Source organism: Eublepharis macularius, chromosome 11 (assembly GCF_028583425.1).
Source record: "Eublepharis macularius isolate TG4126 chromosome 11, MPM_Emac_v1.0, whole genome shotgun sequence".
Classification (NCBI taxonomy): domain Eukaryota; kingdom Metazoa; phylum Chordata; class Lepidosauria; order Squamata; family Eublepharidae; genus Eublepharis; species Eublepharis macularius.
In genome coordinates, this window is record NC_072800.1 from 13,710,001 (window position 1) to 13,721,670 (window position 11,670).

General features: G+C 43.1%; 1 protein-coding gene across 4 annotated transcripts in view; it reads right to left on the bottom strand.

The window, feature by feature from the left end:
• Nucleotides 1-10,819, bottom strand: part of IKZF1 (IKAROS family zinc finger 1) — a 92,865-nt gene extending 82,046 nt beyond the window's left edge. For all 4 annotated transcript variants that reach the window (XM_054991927.1, XM_054991926.1, XM_054991924.1 and 1 more), the window contains exon 1: nucleotides 10,763-10,819. The gene's annotated coding sequence lies outside the window, so the exon portion shown is untranslated. The remainder of the gene's footprint in view (nucleotides 1-10,762) is intronic.
• Between the last annotated feature and the right edge of the window lie 851 nt (nucleotides 10,820-11,670).

Sequence of the window (11,670 nt, forward strand, 5' to 3'; positions counted from 1 at the left end):
ACTTTCTAAACCGCTCTGAGTGGGCGTTAAGTTGTCCTAAAGGGTGGTATATAAATCGAATGTTATTATTATTGTTATTATTATATCTGCAGAGGAAGAAAAACTTTGCAATTAACACACACAATGGGAAAACAACAACTTGATCGGTTGCTGATGAAATAAAAATAGTTATTACATTTTGTCCCAGTGGATAACTTCTCCTCCCCCCAACCGAAAACATCAAGTCTAAAGTATAACTGCAACCCTACCCAATAAAATTGATTGGCAGTAGTTTCAGGATCGAAGAAAGTACTGTTTCACACAGCACATAATCAATTTACAGAAATCATGGCCATGAGATGTGGGCAATGGCTATTTGATTAGACAGCTTTTTAAAAGTGATATTCAAATTCATTGGTAGGAGCTCAGTCTACTAAACAGGAAAATGGAACTGCCATGTTCAGAGGCAATATACCTCTGAAAACCGGACCAAAAACAGGTGTGGATTGTTGCCTTAATTCCCTGCCTGTGGGCCTCCCAGAAGCTTCTGGCCAGTGCTGGAAACAGGTAGACAGAGTAAATGGGCCTTGATCTGCTCCAACAGGCTCTTCATAGGTAGTTACATTTTTTAATATACAGAATACCATTTTCCTTGAATTGAAAATAGCGTTTCCTCTGGATGTGTTGGAAATCCTTGTCCAAAACTGCAAACTAGCTTTAATTAAAAGTGTTCAATATCTTCTCCAGCAACTGATAATTAACTTTATTATTTGAATTTAATAAAGTAGACCTCTCAATCCCTATGAAAGACTCTACTTTAGAACCATTTTAATTCTATTTTTAATTTCCTCTCCAGCACACGACAAATAATAAGTAACAAAAAAGTCCATCCTAGAAACAAAAACGGAGACACATGCCAGCCATTCTCTCATTTTCATTCAACAACATCCCCCCCCCCCAGGACCATCAAGTTGTGCATGAAACAAAGTTTATAATTAAGATAAATTCATTTCCGCCTCTTCTGTCTACACCTCTATATGGAACTTTTCTATAGAAGCAAGGGAGACTTTAGACATAGTTTCTACCTTACTTATAGGAACTGGCAATGCAATTATATCAACTGAGAGAACCTGGCTACCAAAGCCTGTCTTTTTTCTCTTTCTTTCTGCACCTCGAGCCCAGCAAATTGATGTGTCACCAGCCCACCGATCCATGCACGCTGGTGTTTCATGTTGTGAAAAATTATGGGGGGGACCCCTCCTCCTTTCTCCCTCTGTGGGTCCCCGTGGGCAGCCCCTCGGTTCTTTATTCTGGGCAGCCACTTACCAAGGCCTGTGTGTGAGTGCAACCCTTAACCTAAACTCACTTTACCTACTGCTGGTCTGTGCTACTGATGTATACAAACACCTCTGTACAGAGAAGATCTGAACCAATATCAAAGGTTTATTTTAGAATTTAGAAGATACAATTTGCTTCCAAATCAACCAAGGTCTGGGTGGCAAATCAGAAGCTACTTCTTAGCTTGGTGAAAGTGGTACATTTTGGCAGCTCTTTTTCAGCTCCAAAGTTGTAGTTTTATTTAAGAGACAGGAAGAAGCTCTGTTGCGTTTCTGGCCACCCTCCGCAAATCGACCTTTCGACTGAAAAAAGCTGAATGCCAGTGGAGACACATTACAACACACGGAGAATATGCACCCACAAAAAAAGGCCAAATGCGGGGTTGAAGCAAGAGGAGAAACACACACTCACACGCCTGTACTACATTATGGAGCATGCAAAATGGCACCAAACACAAAACACCAAAGAAGAGTCCACGGTCCATTTGGTTTCTTGCATTTCTTGATATTTCAGAAACCCCATTCAGTAATTCTGATGCCACTTCCTAATTTCTCTTGGGTTGTTGAAGACGTTTAAAATGATAAAGGAGGCCTATCAGCTTGAAACGGCGTACACATTTTGTGCCTCAAACAGGTAAACGGATTTCTCGAATGACTCCGGTCGCCTCTTCAACTTGCTTCCCTGAGCACTTGACAGCCCTTCTATGCCTGCCTGCCGACAGTTTTCAAGGACTGACATCCCATTAATTTCAATGGGGCAGATTAAAATGATTAATGCAGTTGTCCCCTGACCCGGTTGTTATACAGGAAGCCCTTTTCACTATTTCAATTAGCCAGTTTGTTTCTTTCTCAGTGGAGAAGGAATTCACTATTGATAAGGGAAGGAAAAGCCAGTCATTATTTCATTACTTTTTCAACAGAAAAGTTAAGCTGCTTCAACTTTTGGTAGCTGCTGTTACTTGTAGAGCGATCAGCTCCTGTTTTGCTTTGACTGATTTATTTTTTAGAACAAATGCAAAGGGCAGAGTTTATACCTCCCCCCTTTTAAAGACCAACCTCGCACCAAAGGTTGCTTCACTCAAGTATACCAAATTCTGTTTAGCAGACTGTGGCTGACAATAGGTGTAGAAGAAACCACTTACCTAATTCCTGTAACCAGGGCTGCTGTCCAGGATGGAAGGGGAAGGGGGGGGAGAAAAACATTTTTTTTGTTTTTCCCCAATCACCATGGGGGTCCAGGGAGAAGGGTGTGGTGCCACTGGTCTACAGCTATAAATTCTGCAGCCTTTTAAAACTGAGAAATAGGGTTCTAGGTTGGGAAAATCCTGGAAATTTGCAAGCGTTACTTGGGGAGAATTGGGAGAGGGAGGGACTTCAGCAGGGTATAATGCTCTAGAGTCGGACCAGACCCACCAACGCCGCCGCTTTCTCCAGGGGAACTGATCTACGTAGTCTAGGGAGCAATTGTAATTCCGGAAGGTTTCTAGGTCCCATATGGAGGCTGGCAACACTAAGGAGGGAGGGTGTGGCCTTGGACTGGAAAGATTCGCTAAGACTAACCTAACAAATAGGGTTGTTGTAAAGAATAAACGGGAAAGGATCATGGAAACTACCCTTAGCTCCTTAGAGGAGGAGGGGTGGGTATAAATAGGAGTAACGGAATGAGGGGTGGTGGTGGTATGGCAAACACAGGGCCAAGCTAGAAGTGACGAACGACACTTGAATGGCAAGTGAACAGACTCACATGTATTCCTCCCTGTTCACTTGCGCTCCACTCGATCACGTACGTCTAGCTTGGCCTACAGAGATGATCAATGATCGTCCCTCTTCATGCTAAAAGCACTGTTATGAGTCGTTTTCATAGGACACGGGGACTGGGTCTGGGTGGTGTGGAGGGGGTAAAGGAAATCTGTGTCCGAGGGCCTGCCACCCCTCTTGGCAAGATCTGCCAGGGATGAGAAGTATCTCCTCAAGGTGAGTGTCCCACGACCAATGAGGAGCCAAAGGTTTCTGGCTCTCCAGGTGCTGAGGAATACACAGCAAACCTCAACTTTGGAAGTTCTAACCCGGACACCGTGGTAGTAGACAGAGTGCTGGACCATGATCGGGGGGATCCAGGTTCAAATCCCCACTCTGCCATGGAAGCTTGCTAGGAGACCTCACACCAGTCACTCTGTACGTGATTTGTCTTTTAACTCAAACCCCCACCCACACACCCCAATATATGTATGTATCAACAAGTAGCAGATTTTTTTTTTGTGCAGGCTAGTAACTTCTGACTTTTTTTTAGACAAGGCTAAGCTCTCTGAAAAATAATATCCAGTTTTCAAATGGTGTTTTCAGGGAACACCCACTGCAATCTGGGTCCATCGGGCCATACTCAAAACACAACGAGACTGCTGAGGTTTTTGTATGAATGAGAAATGCTACGATGGTTGACATTCGCTTGTGGGCCAATCCCTTTTCTTTACCTCTGGCTGCGCCCCGACCCACCTTGTTCAATTAATGCTCATTCAAAAGCTTAACAGCTGGCGAGGGTCATTTTTTTTAAAAAAAAATTATTTACAGAACTTTTTCTTTTAAATAACCATATAACAACAATGAAAGATTCATAACATAAGAATATATTACGGATCAATTACACACTAAAGAGAGGTATATAACAAAGTAAACAAGGACTAGATATACATCAACTAGAAGAGAGATGCTGGACAACTGTTTATATATGGGTCCCATGATTTTGAGTGATGTGAGTTGTTAAAATATTCCAGAAAGGGAAGCCGTTGTTCCAGAAGTGTAGATTGGTATGATGGGTTGTCAGAGGCTTGTAGACAGTCTGAAATTGTATCCATAATAAAAAAATCCCATAGTTTCTTGAGCCACATTGATATAGGTGATAGTTTTCCGTGTTTCCAAGAGGTAGCAATTAAGGCTTTTGCAGCAGAGAGCAGAGCAAAAATTAACTATTTCCTTATGGTGGGAATGGATGGGATCTTCACAAAGACCTAGAAGGGTTAACTCAAGCTGTAATGGGACAGTATAACCAGTGACGGATTTGATATGAGAAGTGATTAGTTTCCAAAATCGCAAGTGTCATTTCTGTTGTTTTCTGTTGCCTTCCCCATTTTGGGATGTAACCTGGATCTGGCAGATCGGGGCTGAAGCGGGTACTGGGTGAAAATGTCCCAGAAATATCCATGTCATTGCTGAACTTCATCCATGTGAACTTAAGTTAAGATATTAATTATGTACTCATGGCATAAATAATGGGGCCAAGCAAACCATGCAGCCACCTGCTTTATGTCCTGCTTCCATACAATTCCAGGCTCTTCTCCCACCGCCTCACCCCAATCTCCTGCTAACTGAGAAGAATATGGGTGGTTCTTACTGGGATTTCTGCTTTTCTTTGGACTACTCAACACATATTAAAGAAGACTGGTTATCTGGAACTTCATGCAAACAACAGCTCCCAAATGTTTTTTTTTTTAAATTTGGGACTGATGTCAACAAGTGGTGGGTATTTTCAACGTGTTCTTTCCTAGCAGACAAGGTGCAGAAAACACTGAAAAACGTTTATGATGAATTTATTCCACAGATCAGTCGGAAAGAGGGGGGGAAACTCATGCTCTATGCATTAGAGAACAGAGAGAAAAATTTCCAGCAACTCTTCTAGGAATGTTATTACAGTGGAAAGCATGCTAAAATGCTGCTGGAAGGTGCTGTCAAGTCACAGCTAACTTATGGAGGTCTCCTATCCAATTGTTAACCAAGGCCAACCCTACTTAGCTTCCAAGATCTGCTGAGGCTAATCATAGTTGTCCAACTGTGTCCCACTGCCCCACAAGGTTGAGGATAGTTGTTCTGACAATTACCTGACGTTCCTTATTCTAAGTTACTGAAGCCCTACAGGACAACATATCTCCCTGATTGCCACCTGTTCTTAATAGTGACCACCAGGGCTTTTTTTCAGCTGGAACACAGTGGAACAGAGTTCCGGCACCTCTTGAAAATGGTCACATGGCCGGTGGCCCCGCCCCCTGATCTCCAGACAGAGGGGAGTTGAGATCGCTCTCCATGCCACATTTTTGTCAAGGGCAATTTAAACTTTAAAAAACACCCCCCTTGTTCCAGGTGACCCAAAGTGACGTCATTGTGTGGTCCTGAGTTCCACCACTGAGTTCCACCACCTCTTTTCCCAGAAAAAAAGCCCTGGTGACCACATTTTGAAATGGCTAATGGGGGGCCAGAAACCATGGATCTGCCCTCACGGACTCATTCCCACACAAACTCAGACACAACAAAGAGCCTTTTAATCTTGTCTGGTGTGAACAGCTACAAGGGCTCCCGATACTAGATGCAAAAAGCACAATTTATCAGTAGGTTCTACACAAGCCCTGTTGAAATTACAGTAAGTGGCACAAAAGCACCACAAAGCTAGTCTGTGCCCTTAATATCCACCAGGATCTTCACTGCTGTTCATATGCCGACAGGAAGCAAAATGGGGAAACGGTGATTTTCCCTCTCACGCAACCCTACAAAGGCAGGCTTGGCTTTATTATAGGATAAAAAGAGCGCACAGACCTAGAGAGTACCATTACTGTTGTTATTAATACCTTTATTTAATGCCAAACTTACTGAGGAGTGCTACACATTCTTGAGTATTAGATCAACACTGACGTGATCCACAAACTAGTTCAATTGGCAACTCTGGACTTAACCTGCCATCATGCCTTTGATTGTCAATAAGATTCATCTGCCATAATTTACAAAAATTCTATCCTGCACTGTCAAGTACGATTTATAATCTCAAATTTAGCTTAACTGTACTATAATATTCCAAATTTTTGAGAATTTTTAAGAAAAGGAATCTGAAGTTACTCATGCGACTCCCATGTTTTTTAGGCAAGGACAATGTTATAGCCTTTAGTCAAACTTGTAATTCCATGTTAATTTTAGGGATCAGCCATCAATTCTCCCAATGCTTTTCAATTTCCTACCGTTTAGAATATAAAATTCCATCCTTCCTAGAGTGAAAAAGTTGGCCAGCCCTATTTTGTCTTGCAAAGAGCTTAATATATGTTGTTTTCTCTACCAAAGTGAACACACCTTTGGATCAGGGCTTCCAGTTTCTTATTTATTTTACTGATCCAGAAATAGTTCAAAACTACTTTCAAATACAAATCCAATTCTCACTGCAAATTTCAGTTTGAAGAGCTAGATTTAAAAAAACAACAAGTACTGAAAAGAAGTTTCGGCATGTTCGTTTGAGGATATATCCAGGATATCCAGGAACTTCGTTGCATTCCCAGTCCCAAATAATTCAAGCCAATATCCAAAAGTAATTTCAGTATCAAATCTTTACCCCTCCTCCCCTTAAAAAAACCTTTGCTGCATAAAGTGAGTGGCCAATGCTCCACTTCTAAATATAGTTCCTTAGAACAGAATCCTTTGCCCTCAGATTTCAAAATTTCTAAGCAAGCATAAGGTGTTTCAATGTCTGTTTTACAATCGTCTTGTGAAGTAGCTAAACTACTCGACTTTGTAGTCGAGCTGGAGCTTTACAAACTGGAGCTTTACAAACAGAAATATCCTGAAATAAATCAGACAACCTTTTAGTGAGTTTTCCCAGCAAATATGCCAGTACTGCTCAGGTCTAATGAAATAATGCTTCAAGAAGTCATCCAGTTTTCATTTGCTCTTCTAATACATATCTAGGGCTGCAGGTTTAAATGAACTGAATCTGTAGATTCAGTCAACCACAGGGGGCAGATTCTAACAAGCATGAGCCGATTTTAACAGGCAGGGCTGAGATCTGAGGTCACCCCTGTTTATTTTAGCCTATTTTGGTTCTGGTGTGTTGCTGTAGTAGGAAATGAAAAGATAAAGATTTTTTTCCCCTTCCAACAACAAATCACAATTTTTATTAAACTCTTTGCTTCCCCAAATCCTTTAATATCTTAAATAGCTATGTACTGAAACTCTGGTGATATGCAAATTTATTCAAATGTAATTGAAAGAGATAGCCAATCAACTCGACATTATTGAACTAGTTGACAACTGTGCCGGTAAAAGAACCACATACTTATACAACAGCAGGGTTACACTCAGATAATTTAGGGTATGTAGACTGAGACAATATTATATATGACATCAGTTTATATTGCTGTCTCATCCCACTCTTAAGCTGTGGACCCAAACTTTGGACATTCCCTAGAAGAACTATAGGTACAATGGTTCATTTTAGTTCTGGAATTTAAAACTAAATTACAACTTAACAGGTCGATTAAAACTTGACATTTGGAGGCTTAATTCAAACTCTATGGATGAAAAACGAAGTTTCTGTTAAAATTAAAATTACCAAAAGCATCACCAGAAGTTAATATTTAGGCCAGTATAAATGATAAATACTTGAAGATGGTTATGTACGTAGAAAATAGAAATGTCTAGGTGACATACAAAGAAAGCAGAAATATTTTCCATGACACACACCTAAGTGTTCCCCTAATAACACATGCTAAAGTGGATTACAGTTTTTCTAAAAGATATATATTACCTCAGATCAGTTTTCACCCAAATTGCTAACGTTCATACATACTATTTTGAAAGCATTGAGTTTTGTCCATTGAAGCTGTTTTTTTTAACATCTTACAACCTATATTTCACTTGGAATAGACATTTGTGCCTACAGTTTAATCTGAAGGGCACTTTGACCTAAAACAAACACTTTTCTCTTTTTCCTCATGTACATCTCATCTTAAAAAATATGAATGACCTGCGAAGTTTTTACCAGACAGCCTGTAACTTACTTCTTAAGAATCTTTGTGAAGAACATTCTGAGTTCAGGAACAGAAACAGAGGAACTTAAAAAAATCCTACAAAATGATAGATTAATTTCCCCTTTTATGTAATTATTGTATTATAAAAAAATGATAACGGATAAATATACGTGCCTGGGAAGAGCACTTGCGAGGTGTTTGTAACAAAATGATTTCAATTTTGGTTCACAGTGTTTTGCATAACAGATTGTATTTTATTTACAAAAAGAGACCATTTTAACTCTGCAGCTCACAGATATACACTGGAGATAAGGAGGCACAGTGTTGGAACTTCCTTATTTTATCTGCACCCAAAACTAGTCAATATTCTCATTTTTTGAGAGATTTACTTTAACATGCAACCTGGTCCCACACATGTTTAATAGGAAGGAGATCCCATTTTGATGGGATTCACGTCCACATTTTTTAATTTGTTCCAGTTTGCAGCCTTAGGTCCAGTTGGCCACCTGCTTAACTCTTTTGCCTTGGAATCAATAACCAAACTTAACTTGGGCTGGATCACTCATAGCTTTTAAAAATGCATGTTACTGATTCTGAAAATCCAGTATTTTCCAGCACCCTAATAAACAGTCCACAGACAATCTATGGACTTTAATTGACATAACTTGTGGAAGCAGTCCTATTTAGGACTCCAGTCTGTATGACTGTAATTATGCTACTCAATTCTAAGCATATTTCCTTGGAAATAGGTTCCACTGAGACTTAACACCAAGCAGACGTGTACAGGATTCCATCTTTAGTTACCTGACAATGATTTAATTTTCTGAGATCCGAATTTCAAGGTTAAAATACATGTTCAAATCAAATGTTTCATGGCTGCCGACTGAAAGAAATGTACTGTTATAAAAATAAACAAATGGGGATAATTTAAGAAACTTTAAATCTTTCTCCCATCAAACTACTCAGCATTATCTGGATTTTAATTTTTGACTGACAACATGCTTTTGCTCCGCTCTCGGTTTTTCCCCAAGGTTTACCCTTGTCTATGGAAGGGATCCATGTGTGGCATGCAGTTAATGACATAGTACCGGTCATCTTGTTGACAAGCAAAATGGATTTCCTCATTCTTCCCTTCCATTTCCACACGTAAACTTATCAGGAAAGATCGGTGCCTGCGTATTGTGTAGCATACAGTAAGTCTGCTTTTTGGCACTACACAGCAAGTGCCTCCCCCCAAAAGTTTCAGACTTCTCAACTAGTTTTTTTTGTGTGCATGTGGTTCAGTGGTTCATACAATTTTGAAAACATTAGCTCCATAAACCGCAGATGACTCTATCAATTGCTTGGCATCTACAGCAGCGAGCATTTACTTTTAAATGGATAATGCTATCAAAATACAAACTCGCTGGAAACTCTCAAGAAAGATCACTTTCGCCAGTTCTCTCCCTCTCCAGGATGCGCTCGTGAACACGCAAACTGTGTCGTTCTTCAAACCCAACAACAAAACTTAAAATACTACCTTGAAGATTTCCGCTCAACAGTGCAAAGAAGACTCACCTGGACACCTGCTAGGTCATCAAATACAAAACTTGCAAAGCTAACCTTTTCCACGACGGTTAACAAGACATCAAAACTACTTTCTGCTGGGCTTTGTACAACTTTGTTGACCTCTCTCTTGACTCTTCCGAGTTTTAAAGTGTGTTCCTGTGAAAGCTGGATTATGGGCGGACATGCCGTAACTCACAGAAGGCAACAGGGTTTTCTTTTTGCTGTGGCATGTGCCTTCCTAAGCTCCATGCCCCTAACAGAAGCAGCCTACACAGACTCATACCGCAAGGAAGGCTTTTGCTCCAAATAGCCACCCTCTTGCAATGTAGGACTTTGTGCGCTCTTCAGAATGAGCCTACTGGATCATTTCTTGGGATCTTTTAAGGAACCCTTTGCAACATGTGCACACTTCAAGAGATCATTCACACCTGTCAGACTCTTTTTCATTCAGCCTAAGTTGTTTCCAAAAATAAATACATTTTGTGATACTGCCTTTATTGCAAACCAAATGAGAGCATCCCAGTTTTCTGCAACCATTTCCTGAAAATTATTCCCTTCTAATCACACCACCCCCGCGAGTCGGTCCACTTTTACGCTTGTTTACAGTTAAGAGTAGTTTCCCCTTCAAACTTTTCACTTGTGCGCACAGAGAGATCCTCTCTCCTCCCCCAAACTCTCTCTTCCAGAACTGAGCTCAACAGCAAAGCCTCCTCGTCCCCTTCTGGGCAGATCAATTCACTAAGGATCCCCAAAAAAACCCCCAAAATTCAAAGCCAAACCAGAAACAAAGAAGCCAACTTCGCCAGCGTCTCCTAAACTTTAGACAACCCGCCCCGTCTCCTAGATAAAGCAAACTTTCCCCTTCCCGCTGCAAGCGTTCCAGACGGGCAACCACATCGAATTCCCTGGGCGAGCTGTCTTTTAGCCAGAGCAGAACTCTGAAAAGCCAGCGGAACTCCCCGCCACCGGCTGCTTCGCGCCGCTCCCTCCCCGCCCTAACCTCTGGCCTCCCCTCCGGCGAGGGTCTGCAGGCGGCGGACCGACAGGTGCAGCGCCGCAGAGGGAGGGAGGGAGCGCGCCCCCCGTCCCGCGCCACTTCTGACACCCCGCGGTCGGCGGTACCTGCTCCGGCGGGCGCGGGGTGGAGAGCGCTGGCCCACGGCTGCCCGGCTCCATGTGCCGCCGCTGGCCCCAGGAGCGCGAAGGCGGCGGGAGGCAGCTCCGCTCGGGGCCCCTCCCCTCGCCACTCCGCTTCCTCATTCCAGTGCAGCATCGTCGCCGGCGGCCGGCGGCTCCGGAGGGCATCTCGGCCCGGCGGCGCGGCGCGCTCCGCTTTTCATCCGCGGGCAGGAGGGGAGCGAGGGAGGGCGGACTGGCCGCGGCGGGCAGGCGAGCCGGGCGGGCGGGCGGGCGGGCAACACCCCCTTCGGCGCTCGCCCGCCGCCCCTCCTGGCGCACCTGCCCAGCCAGGACCGCGGCACTCCGGGGGGGGGGGAGGGGGGGCAGCCGGGCTTGGCACGGGACATTTTAAGCAGAGCCGTTCAAGGAGGCCAGTGGCACCCGTAAGACTAGCAACATTTGAGGAAGGGCAGGAGCTTTCGTGAGTCACAGCTCACTTCTTCAGGTATCTTCAGGTAGCCAGTGGCACCTATAAGACTAGCAACATTTGAGGAAGGGTAGGAGCTTTCTTGGGTCACAGCTCACTTCTTCAGGTATCTTCAGGTAGCCAGTGGCACCTGTAAGACTAGCAACGTTTGCAGAAGGGTAGGAGCTTTCGTGAGTCACAGCTCACTTCTTCAGGTATCTTCAGGTAGCCAGTGGCACCTGTAAGACTAGCAACATTTGCAGAAGGGTAGGAGCTTTCTTCGGTCACAGCTCACTTCTTCAGGTATCTTCAGGTAGCCAGTGGCACCTGTAAGACTAGCAACATTTGCAGAAGGGTAGGAGCTTTCTTGGGTCACAGCTCACTTCTTCAGGTATCTTCAGGTAGCCAGTGGCACCTATAAGACTAGCAACATTTGCAGAAGGGT